This window comes from Hypanus sabinus, chromosome 5 (genome assembly GCF_030144855.1).
Source record: "Hypanus sabinus isolate sHypSab1 chromosome 5, sHypSab1.hap1, whole genome shotgun sequence".
Taxonomy (NCBI): domain Eukaryota; kingdom Metazoa; phylum Chordata; class Chondrichthyes; order Myliobatiformes; family Dasyatidae; genus Hypanus; species Hypanus sabinus.
This window is the reverse complement of record NC_082710.1, coordinates 170,545,968-170,559,041: the sequence shown is the minus strand read 5'-3', so window position 1 is coordinate 170,559,041 and position 13,074 is coordinate 170,545,968. Positions and strand designations below refer to the sequence as shown.

Genomic DNA, 13,074 nt, shown 5'->3' with positions numbered 1-13,074 from the left:
TCCCCTATCCCCCGTTTGATCCTTCCCCTTCCTACTTGGTTCACTCTCGTCCCTCTCTCCATCTTCCCATTCACGGTGTACCAGCATTCAACACGCTTCTCTCCTGCACCACCCTGACCCCAGTTCTCTCCCAAATTCCCGCAGCCACTCCAAGCCGCTTCTCCTGTCCCCTTCTAAGCATCTAAACCAGACCCCAGCACTGTGGAAATCTCTCTCCATGTCCAGTGCCACTGGGAATACTTTCCCTAATAAACTGGATCATATGCTTTTAAACATCCCCCCGCCCCTTGAATCCACTTCCCTCTGAAACATAACCCCTCTTGAAAACGCCGTAGTGTCTGAGGCAGCTCTTCAGTCTGAACCCTTTTAACCACCTGAATCGATATGAAAGGAATCCACAGAAGTCTCTCTGCAATCTAAACAAGGCCGGCTTCCTGCCATACTTGGGCGTTGCTAGGAGACGGCATTGACTGGGGTTTGGGTTGGATTTACTTAACAGCTATTCACCCACCATACATAGGGCCAGGATCCCACATTCCTACCTCACCCATTGCCCCTTGCTGACCTTTCACCTTCCCCTAACCCTTGCTTATCAAGAATCTATCTTCCTTTGTCCTAAAATATTCGAAGTCTTTGTTACCACTGCCCTTTAAAGAAGAAGAAGTCTCTCTCCCAGGAGTGTAGGAAACTGAGAGGTGATTTAATAGAGGTGTATGAAATCCTGAGAGGCATAAATAAGGTCAACGCACTCAGTCCGTTTTCCAGGGTTGGAGAATCAAGAACTAGACGGTATAGATTTAAGGTGAGAGAGGAAAGACTTATAAGGAACCCAAGGGAGAGTTTTTGCACACAAAGATCAAGTTCAAGTTTCAAGTTTAAGTTTAATTGTCACTCAATCTTCAGAATCAGGTTGAATATCACTGGCACATGTATACCTGTGAATACAGCCAAATAAAAGAATGTTTCTCTTGGGCCATGGTGCAATACACATTACCATCAGTCACACACAGCACAAGGCACATATAAGATATCAGTAAAATACAGTCATAAAATGAAATATAGTCGAAGACCTTGAGTCAATGAATGTTGCAGCAGTCTGCAGCAGAAAACAGGTGGCTTGTCTTCTGCCAAGCGAACACTGGGGGACAGCACAGAGTCTGATGCCTCTCTCCGGGGCACATTATTACACACACACACACACACACACAAGGAAAAGGCTGGCAGACGAAGTGGTTCAGGCATGTATGATAACAGCTTCTAAAAGACTGGGACAGGTATATAGGTAAGACAGGGTTGAAATGGTTATGGGCTGAACAACGGGACTTGCTTGGATGGGGGATCTTGGTCGGGCATAGACCTCGTGCTAAAGGGCCTGACTCCATGCTGTATGACTGTGCATTCCAAGGATTCACGGTCCTCTGGGAGAGAACACAGGAGATTTTGCAGGTGCTGGAAATCCAGAACCACACATACAAAATGCCAAAGGAACTCAGCAGGTCAGGTAGCATCAATGAAGAGGAATAAAAAGTCAGCTTTCATCTTCATCAGAACTGGAAAGGAAGGGGGAGAAGCAGACTAAGAAGGTGGGGAGGATGAGAAAAAACTGACAGGGAATAGGTGAGACCAGGTGAGGGGGAAGGGGGATGGATTGGAGAGGAGGGGAGATGCTGGGAGGTGATAGGTGAGGAACACAATGGTTGTTTGTCAGTCTTGCTGTGTGCAGTCTTTCATTGATTCTATTGTGCTTATTTGTATTTGTGAATGCCCGCAAGGAAATGAATTTCAGGTTAGTAAATGGGGACATGCATGTACATGGATAATAGGTTTAATTTGGAACTTTGAGAGTCTGGGTGAAAACATAGAAAACGTACAGCACAATACAGGCCCTTCGACCCACAAAGCTCTGCTGAACATGTCCTAGGGTTACCCGTAGCCCTCTATTATTCTAAGCTCCATGTACCTGTCCAGGAGTCTCTTAAAAGACCCTATTGTATCCGCCTGCACCACTTTCACTGGCAGCCCATTCCATGCACTCACCACTCTCTACGTTAAAAAAATTTACCCCTGACATCTCCTCTGTACCCTCTTCCAAACACCTTTAAATTGTGCCCTCTCATACTAGCCACTTCAGCCCTGGGAAAAAGCCTCTGACTATCCACACAATCAATGCCTCTCATCATCTTATACACCTCTATCAGGTCACCTCTCATCCTCTGTCGCTCCAGGGAGAAAAGGCCAAGTTCACTTAACCTGTTCTCATAAGGCACGCTCTCCAATCCAAACAACATCCTTGTAAATCTCCTCTGCACCCTTTCTATGGCTTCCCCATCCCTCCTGTAGTGAGGCGACCAGAACTGAGCATAGTACTCCAAGTGGAGTCTGACCAGGGTCCTATATAGCTGCAACATTACCTCTCTGTTCTAAACTCAATCCCATGATTGATGAAGGCCAATGCACCGTACGCTTTCTTAACCACAGAGTCAACCTGTCCAGCATCTTTCAGTGTCCAGTGGACTTGGATCCCAAGATCCCTCTGATCCTCCACACTGCCAGGAGTCTTACCATTAATATTATAATTCTGTCATCATATTTGACCTACCAAAATGAACCACTTCACATTTATCTGGGTTTTTACTCCATCTGCCACTTCTCAGTCCAGTTTTGCATCCTATCCATGTCCCGCTATAACCTCTGACAGCCCTCCACACCATCCACAACACCCCCAAACTTTGTGTCATCAGCAAGTTTACTAGCCCATCCCTCCAGTTCTTCATCCAGGTCATTTATAAAAATCACAAAAAGGAGGTGTCTTAGGGCAGATCCCTGAAGCACACCACTGGTGACCGACCTCCATGCAGAATATGACCTGTCTACAACCACACTTTGCCTCCTGTGGGCAAGCCAGTTCTGGATCCACAAAGGAATGTCCCCTTGGATCCTGTGCCTCGTTACTTTCTCAATAAGCCCTGCATGGGGTACTTTGTCAAACGCCTTGCTGAAATCCATAGACGCTACATGTACTGCTCTTCCTTCATCAATGTGTTTAGTCATATCCTCAAAAAATTCCATCAGGCTCCTGACATGATCCAAATTTTGGAGAAAAGCAGAGATCACAGAGGTGGGGGGGGGGGGCAGAGAGAGGGGATCTCACTGAACTCCCTTTGAAGAGAAGATTTAAATTTCATTTTCTGGCTTCTTCCTCCTTCCTTTCTAGTCCCGATGAAGGGTCTCTGCTCCAAATGTTGACTGCTTATTCCCCTCCTTAGATGTCGCCTGACCTGCTGAGTTCCTCCAGCATTTTGTGTGATCCTCTGTCAGAGAATCTCGCCCTGTGGGGACTCCTTGGGATTTTGAACAGTTGCATCCTTCACCACCCCCCTCCCGGGACTCTCCCACGAGGTGCGTGTGTGTGTTGGGGGGGGGGGGGGTAAAATGTCTTGTCTACACCCGCTCTACGGGTCTGATATATTTTAATTGCGACTAACAGAAGCTCTGCCGTTCCCGCAGTTGGTCCATGTGAATCTTTGAACCGCTTCCAGCGTGCTGGAACCTTCCCCGAGGGATGGGACGATCGGGTTGTCTTCCACACTTCCCGGGGAAGCGGGTGTTAGGAGCAGAGGAGATGACCAGATTTACGAGCACAACGCTCTGTCTGTCCGATTCGATTGCAATCAATCTGGAGATGCCCGGGAATATTGATGAATCAGCAGCCATTATAAACGCAATCAGGGCCTCGAGGAACAGACTGCATTGATTTCCCGGACCGGCCCTCGGGGACGCCGGGGTTACTCGACAGCATCGTCAGGGACTAATGTGGGATTGATGCGCGGCTCCGCATTAACCCCTTCCTCGCCGGAGGGCCAGCTTGGGATATTCTTGTTCTCATGGGCGTGGACGGGGACGGGTTCGAGGGAAAGCTCGCCACCACCGACCGGGACCAGAGGCCTGTAGGAAGCGAGAAGCCAAGGAAGGGACGTGTGGGAAGTTAAGGGTGTCCGAACACTCTTCAGCAGCTGCATCGTAAACTGGCGGTAGGGTGGGCCGGGAGGGATAAAGAGGTAGATGGGGTCTACCACCCCATCCTCTCCCACAGGGAACTTTTGTTCTACGGGGCACCTAACGAGCAGTTGGAGTTTCCCTAATATCATAGTGGGATCTTGCCGGGCACGTAAGGCTCGACAGAACTCCCACAGGTGTAAAGCGGGTCGGGGTTTGGTTGTGAGTATAGGTTGCAGTAAGGGAGGGAGGGAGGGGAAAGAGAATAGTAATGGGGTGGGGGAGGGGGAGGGGGAGAATAGGGTGGGGTGGGGTAGAGTAGGGAGGGAGAAAGAATTGGATGGCATAGGGTAGGGAGAGGAGGGAGTGAGAATATGGTGGGGATGGAGAAATGGGTGGAGTAGGGAGAGAGAATAGGCTGAGGTAGGGGAAGGAGGGAGAATCGGTTGGGGAAGGGTGTAGTAGGGGAGGGAGGGTGAATTGAGTGGCATAGGTTTGGGAGGGAGAATAGGGTGGGTAGAGAAAATGGGGGGTGGAGGGTGGGGTGGGTTTAGGAAGGAGAGCGTGGAATGGCATGGGCAGGGAGAAGGTAGTAGGGGAGGGGTATGAAATAGAGGGCTCTGGGTAGAATGGAGGGAGTGGTATGGGGGATTAAGTGGGGTTGGGAAAGGGTGTGGATTGGAGGAGTCTTGAGTGGAACTGAGTGTGCAGAGAATGGAGGGGATAGGTTTAACGGGAGGGGTGTGGAGGAGAGGAGAGGTGTGGGGAGGAGAGGGCAACTGAGAATCTCACTCTCTCTGTGGACGGAGAGGAGTTGTGGAGGCTTGAGAGCAAAGAGGTGTGTGAAGGGGAGGGGAGAGGAAGGGTGTTGGAGAGATAAAAGGTGGAGGAAGAGAGCAGACTGCAGTGGAGTGGAGGGTTATGGAGTGAAAGACCAAGCCTCTCTTCTGCAAATATCTACCAATAATTCCAAACTTTTCCAAACATTCCATGATTAATCTCGACCTATTGGAGGGAGGATTCCCAGTCCTTCCCAAACCCCAGCATCAGCACCTCATTTGCGACCAGGACCTTGAAAAAAACAAATGCACAACAACCGATCAAACTTTCCGAGTTTATACACAGATGTATTAGGAGCCATTCGGCCCATCAAACCTGCCCCAGTGACTGAAGAGAAGAACCTGGCTCCTCTAACTGTAACCTCAATTCCACATCCCTTCTTAACCCCCTGACCTCTAACCTCCATCCTGACCGAGGACTGATCTCTTAAGTGTTTTCTGGCACTCAACTTCCCTTTGAGGAAGAGAGCTCCAAAGATCCAAGACACAAGAGATTCTGCAGATTTTGGATATTTTTAGCAATGCACATGAAGTTCTAGAGAAAGTCTGCAGGTCAGGTAGCTTCTTCAAGAAAATAAACAGTCAATCTAAAATGCAAACACGAGAAAATCTGCAGATGCTGGAAATTCAAGCAACACACAAAATGCTGGTGGAATGCAGCAGGCCAGGCAGCATCTATAAGGAGAAGCGCTGTCGACATTTCGGGCCAAAACCCTTCGTCAGGACTAACTGAAAGGAAAGATAATAAGAGATCTGAAAGTAGGAGGGGGAGGGGAAAATATGAAATGATAGGAGAAGACCGGAGGGGGTGGGATGAAGCTAAGAGCTGGAAAGGTGATTGGCAAAAGTGATACAGAGCTAGAGAAGGGAAAGGATAATGGGACGGGAGGCCGAGGGAGAAAGAAAGGGGGAGGGGAGCACCAGAGGGAGATGGAGAACAGGCAGAGTGATGGGCAGAGAGAGAAAGAAAAAAAGGGGATGGGAAAAAAAACTAAATATATCAGGGATGGGGTAAGATGCGGAGGAGGAGCATTAACGTAAGTTAGAGAAGTCAATGTTCTTGCCATCAGGTTGGAGGCTACCCAGCTGGTATATAGGGTGTTGTTCCTCCAACCTGAGTGTGGCTCTCAGTGCCACACGTCGCTGTCATCTCTCAGTGCAAGCATTGACAGTGCTTCTCCCTATAGATGCTGCCTGGCCTGGCACCAGCATTTTGTGTGTGTTGAGTCAATCTAAAATGTCCTGTTGAGGTGTCTCAGTCCAAAACCTTGACTGTTTTCATCTCTACATAGATGAAAAGTCCCTCCACCATTTATTGAGTATTCTTCCAAAGATTCAAGCCACTTCAAGAGAGATAGTTTCACCATATCGCTATCTTAACTGGGCAATCCTTGAGTTCAAACAGTGACACCCCTCCCCAACCAATTCTAAACTATCCTACAAGAGCAGCAGCCTCTTGGTGCTCACCCTGTCAAGACCCTCAAGATCTGAGATATTTTAATCAGGTCACCACTCATTTTTCGGAATTCCTTAAGATCACAAAATGAGGCCATTTGGCCCATCAGGTCTGCTTCACCATTCCATCATGGTTGATTTATTATTCCGCTCAACCAGATTCTCCTGCCTTCTCCCCATAACCTCTGACACAAACAAACCTATATGAACCAACAAAGTTAACGGCATATGCCAGTGATATTTAACCTGATTGTGATTCTGACCTCAGTAATCAAGAACCTATCAACGTCGGCTTTAAATATTTGCAATGACTTGGTCTTCCAGCCATCTGTGGCAAAGAATTCCACAGATTCAACACCCTTTGGCTAAAGAAATACCTCATCTCCAGTCTAAAGGGGCATCCTTCTATTCTGAGGCTGTGCCCTATGGTTCTAGACTTCCCCACTATTGGAACCATCCTCTCCACATCCACTCTATTCAGGCCTTTCAATATTTGCTAGGTTTCAAGAGATTTTCCCCCCTCGTTCAAACGAGCACAATCCCCGAGCCATCAAATGCCCCTCATACATTCCTAGTCCAATAAGAAGGCTGTTTGGCCCAACAAGTTCGCTCCACCATTTCAACATGGCTGGTCCATTTCCCTCTGTTCTTCAACCTCCTGCCTTCTTCCCATATTCATTCATGTCCTAACTAACCAAGAACCTATCAACCACTGTCTTAAATATACCTAATGGCAACCACAGCCACCAGCAGCAACATATTCCACAGACTCACTATTCTCTGGCAAAAGAATTCTTCCTCATCTCTGTTCTAAATAGACGTCCCTCTGTTCTGAGGCTGGGTCCCCTGGTGTTGCACTCCCCATGAAAGGAAACATCCTCTCCACATCCACTCTATCCAGGCCTTTCAACATTTGATAGGTTTCAATGAGATCCCCATCATTCTTCTGAATTCCAGTGAGTACAGGCCCAGAGCCATTAAATACTCTTCATATATAAGCCTTTCAATCCTGGAAACTTGCTGACAACCTCCTTTGAACCTTCTCCAATGTTAGCACATTGTTCCTTAGATAAGGGGCCCAAAACTGCTCACAGTACCCCAATGTACCAGTGACTTGTAAAGCCTCAACATTATATCCTTGCTTTTGTATTCTAGTTCTCTCAAAAAGAAATGCTAACATTCCATTTTCCTTCCTCATCACTGACTCAACCTACAAATTAACCTTTAGGGAATCCTACACAAGGACTCCCAAATCCCTTTGTGACTCAGACCTTTAAATTTTCTCTCTCCATTTAGAGAATATTCCACACTTTTATTTCTTCTACCAAAGTGCATGGCCACACATTTCCTGACAATGCATTCCATCTGCCATTTCTTTTCCCATTCTGTTAATCTGTGTTCAGTCCTTCTGCAGCCTGTCTGCTTCCTCAATATTACCTGCTCCTCCACCTAACTTCGTATCGTCCACAGATTTGGCCACAAAGCCCTCAATTACATCATCCAAATTTTTGACAAATAACACAAAAAGATGTGGTCCCAACACAGACCCCTAGGAAGCCAGTCAGAAAATGTTCCCTTTATTCACCTCTTTTCCTCCTGCCAATCTGCCACTGCTCTATCCATGCTAGAATCTTTCCTGTAATACCATGGGCTCTTAATTTGTTAAGCAGCCTCATTTGTGGCACCTTGTCAAAGACCTTCAGAAATTCCAAGTGCACACCATCTGTCCTTTGTCTATTCTGCTTGTTATTTCTTCAAAGAATTCTAACAGATTTGTCAGGCAAGGTTTTTCCTTCAGGTAAACAAACTGGTATATTTTATCATTTACCTTCAAGTACCTTAAAACCACATCCTTCACAATCGACTCCAGCATCTTCCCAATCACTGAGGTCAGACTAACTGGCCTATTCTTCTGCCTCTCTCTCTTCTTGAAGAGTGGAGTAACATTTGCAATCTTCCAGTACTCCGGAACCATGCTAGAATCTACTGATTCTTCAAAGATCATAACTAATGATTCCACAATGTTTTCAGCCACCTTTTTCAGAAGCCGGGGGTGTATATCACCTGGTCCAGGTGATTTATCTACCTTCAGGTCTTTCAGTTTTCCAAGCACCTTCTCCTTAGTTATGGCAACTTCACTCACTCCTGCCCCCTGACACTCTCAAACCTCCAGCATAGTGCTAGTGCCTTCCACGGTGCAGAACTCCTGTCCACCCTTTTCTGTTAAGCCAACTTCCCACTCTAGGTATCAGGTGAACCTCCTCTGTACTGTTTCCAGCGCATTTGATAAATTCTGCCTGGAGACCAACACTTATACAGTACTTCACCACTATTGAGGCAGTGCCCCAAGAAGGTGGCATCCATCATTAAGGACCCTTGGCATCTGGGACATGCCCTCTCCTTATTACTGCCATAAGGGAAGAGGCACAGAAGCCTGATAACCCACACTTAATGAATCAGGAACAGCTTCTTCCACTTTGCCATCAAATTTCTAAATGGTCTATAAACACTGCTTTGCTCTTCTTCTACTTAGTTTTGTTACCTGCAGTAATTATTAAGTCTTGCACGTACTGCAGCTGCAAAACAATAACTGTCACGCCACACATCAGTGGTAATAACCCTCAACCGATTGTGATGTGAACACAACCCAGTGCCTTATATAAATAAAGAATAGTCTTACTTACCTTTGCATTCAACTTCCCACGCAGCATACGATAACATTCTGATTATTTTCCTACTTGCAAATTCATTTGCTAGTTATTAATGGGATTCCAAGAAAAGTCAAAATGTAGCTCTGTCAATGGTTAATGTTCCTGTCTCTTCTCAGCAGCTGCTCTGGTTAATCTTACTGGGGCCTGTCAGTAATACATTCCTCATTTAGCACTGCCCCCTGTGGTAAATTTAACCCTCGGTGTTTGGGACAGAGGGAGGGGTGGGCGGGGGGAGATAGCATGAGAGAGATAATTGGAGGTGGGACAGGGAACGAGTTGATTCAGAACACGTAACATCAGTGGTGGGGGGGGAGGGAGGCGCTGGGAGTTCTGTTCTGTTTTTACTGAAGCCTTAGATCCCGCATCACCACGTTCAGACCTTCCAGCCTACAAGTGCAGTGCATGACTACACTTACCTCAACTCTGAACTCATTCCACAACCTACAGATTCACTTTCAAGGACTCTACGTTCTCTGTATTGTGTATTGCATTCATACTTCAGCAACAAATGTACTTTGAATCTTTGCACAAATTATCTTCATTTCTTTATTTTCCTGTAAATGTGTGCAAGAAAATGAATCTCTGGGTAGTATTTGGTAATGCTTTTAGGTAATAAATTTTACTTTGACTCTGAGTTTAGATTGTGAGTCAAAGTTAGGAAGTAACAAACTGACAGTGGGGCTCATTTTCTCCACTCTAACATGGGAGACAAGGGGCAGATGTAACCGCAGGAAGGTGAAGTGATTGGTCAGTGGTGTGGGGAGAGAGAGATCTCTTGTGCTGGGATACTGCGAGACAAGGGGCAGACATAACTGAGGTGTTTCGGAAGGTGAAGTGATTAGACAGTGAAGTGGGGAGAGGGAAAACTCCTCTCATGCCGGGACACTGACCTTCATCTTAATTAGAGGACATTGTGAGCACACAAATATTGGCACAGGCAGAGGAAGAAATCTCCGACCCATTAAATCAGGCTGTGTTTGCCAATAAAATGAATTAAAGAGTTGTTTTGAGACCATTATTAAAGACAGGGAGTGAGGCCAAGTTGCTGTATGTGTGAGGGATGGGGAGAGGAGGAGAATTGGAAGGGGCCAAGGAGGAGTTTCAAGTCAAGTCAAGTCACTTTTATTGTCATTTCAACCATAACTGCTGGTACAGTACACAGTAAAAATGAGACCATTTTTTCAGGACCGTGGTAATACATGACACAGTACAAAAAGTAGACTGAACTACGTAACAACAACACAGTAAAAACTACACTAGACTACAGAGCAAACACGAGGAAATCTGCAGATGCTGGAAATTCAAACAACACACACAAAATGCTGGTGGAACACTGCAAGCCAGGCAGCATCTATAAGGAGAAGCTGTTTCCTTTGCAAATGCAGCGTGTAGTGGAAATGTCCGTAATGGCAGGAAGAAAGACCCCAATGCTCTTCTCAGCTGACCTCACTATCCGTCACAGGGTCTTGCGATCTGAGACGGTGCAATTTCCGAACCAGGCAGTGATGCAGCTGCTCAGGATGCTCTCAATACAACCCCTGTAGATTGTCCTGACGAAGGGTCTCGGCCTGAAACGTTGACAGCGCTTCTCCCTATAGATGCTGCCTGGCCTGCTGCATTCCACCAGTATTTTGTGTGTGTTGTTGTTTGAATTTCCAGCATCTGCAGATTTCCTCGTGTTTGCCCTGCAGAATGTGATGAGGATGGGAGGTGGGAGATGGACTTTCCTCAGCCTTCGCAGAAAGTAGAGACGCTGCTGGGCTTTCTTTGCTATGGAGCTGGTGTTGAGGGACCAGGTGAGATTCTCCGTCAGGTGAACACCAAGAAATTTGGTGCTCTTAACGATCTCTACCGAGGAGCTGTCGATGTTCAGCGGGGAGTGGTCGCTCCGTGCCCTCCTGAAGTCAACAACCATCTCTTTTGTTTTGTTCACATTTAGAGACAGGTTGTTGGCTCTGCACCAGTCTGTTAGCCGCTGCACCTCCTCTCTGTAAGCTGACTCATCGTTCTTGCTGACGGTCAGTGGCATCTTCCTGCCTTTCTTAAAGGTTTGATCCCGACCTTCGCTGTCTTTGTGAGGTGTGTGCGTCCATCATCACAGACCATCAGCAACCCTCTTCTCACTCCTCACATCAGGCAGGAGGTACAGGAGCCTTAGGTCCCACACCACCAGGTTCAGGAACAGTTATTACCCTACAATCATCAGACTCCTGAACTGGTGTGGACAACTTCACTCACCACAACTCTGAACAACCTACACACTCACTCTCAAGGACTCTACAACTCATGTTCTCAGTATTAAATTTTTTATTTGCACACTTTGTCTTCTTTTGCACATTGGCTGTTTGCCATCTTTGTGTACGCATAGTATAGTCTTTCATAAATTCGATTGTATTTCTTTTATTCCTGTAAATGTCTACAAGAAAATGACTCTCAAGGTAGAATATGGTAACATATACCACATACTTTGATAATAAATTTTTCTTCGAAATTTGAACTGTAACTGTGTGGATACCCCGTTCAATCCCGTTTCCTTCTCACATACCAAAGGTATGTGAGCTGGTGAATTCATCACCTATTGCAAACTTCCCCTAGTGTGCAGGTGAGGAGTCAAATCTGGGGTGACTTGATGGGATTGAGGGGAGAATGGGTTATGAGGAAAATCAGTGGGGGAGCAGGAAGGCATGAAGAGTCAGCATTGACATGATGGACTGAATGGCCTCTTTCCTCATCATAAGGAAGCATGGTCATGTGGTGACAGCCCCAAAGTGCACCCATGAGGCGGTGACTGAGACAGACACAGGATCAGACTACCACTGTGCAACTTCAGCCAGCAACAGGGTCTACCCCCCCACTATCTGACAACTACCTCCCTTGCCCCAGCTTCCCCCGCCTCACTGTTTGGAAACTTTGTTCTGCTAAAGCCTGCATTCTGGCTATCTTTGGAAGCAGCTAATAAGGTGGGGGTGCAGCTAACACTCCAGTTTATACACCGATGTGAATTATATATCAAATAAAATTAGCCCTGGTATACTCTAAATCCTATTTACCAGTTAGTGTCTGAGTTTACATGTTGCCTCTATATAAAATCAATGAATCATAAAACATAACAAATTATTCCAAAAATGCACTGGGGAAAGGAAGGAATTAAATGTTTTTGAAATCCAGTAGATTTGTTCTACTGAAAGCCAAGCCAACAGGAGTTGAACAGTGGGCTGGGGTTAATGGTGCTGAGGGTTGGGGGTTAGACTTGTGGGTGACTTATGCAGTAGATTTTACAGTAGATGACTCATTGCTGCAGGTCCTGAATGGGAACTCGTTGGAGGGGAGTGGACTGGAGAGGGGTGTAGGAATTGATGGGCACCCTCCTTGGTTGCACACCATATGTACAGTACAGACACATTTTATATATCCATAACTATTCAGAAATAATATTCACAATATCTACATTTAGAGATACATCATGGTTACAGACCCAACAAGCTCGCACCAGCCAAGAACACCCTTGTGACCAGTTAACCTTCTAACCATAAGTCTTTGGAATGTGGGCAGAAACCGGAACAGCTGGAGGAAATCAATGTGGTTACAGGGAGAACGTACAACCTCCTTACAGACCATGGCCGATGCTGAAATTGTGTTAGGCTAACTGCTATGCTACGGTTCCTTTGGAAGCACACCATCCCAGCTCGCATGCTGTGCATCCGGTTGAAGCAGACTGCTGAGGCGACTGGGAAATGGCAACAAGATTCCTGGCTTGACTCCTGAAATGAAAGGCCCTCCCTGGCCTGGAAACTCCCAGGAATTCTTTAAAAAATAACCAATGCTAAAGGGATATTTCCTCCTTTGCAGATGACTTCTGAAGGACAAGTAGGAGGGGAAAGTCCAACAGGATTAAGCAACTCCAGGAAGCTCTTGGTAGTAACAGCTCTTCCTAGTAAGAGCTACCCTTTTATACGGACCAGCTAACAGGTTAACCTGTTCACCAGCTCTTTGTGGGATCTTGCTGTGCAGGCTTAAGAAGCCGCATTACACAGCGGGTGACTGAATGTGGAATAGTCTGGGGCTGCAGATGT

The 13,074-nt window shown here is 46.5% G+C and overlaps 1 protein-coding gene across 1 annotated transcript in view; it reads right to left on the bottom strand.

Moving 5' to 3' along the window:
• LOC132394573 (discoidin domain-containing receptor 2-like) overlaps nucleotides 1-13,074 on the bottom strand; it is a 133,649-nt gene that overhangs the window by 106,598 nt on the left and 13,977 nt on the right. The window lies entirely within an intron of this gene.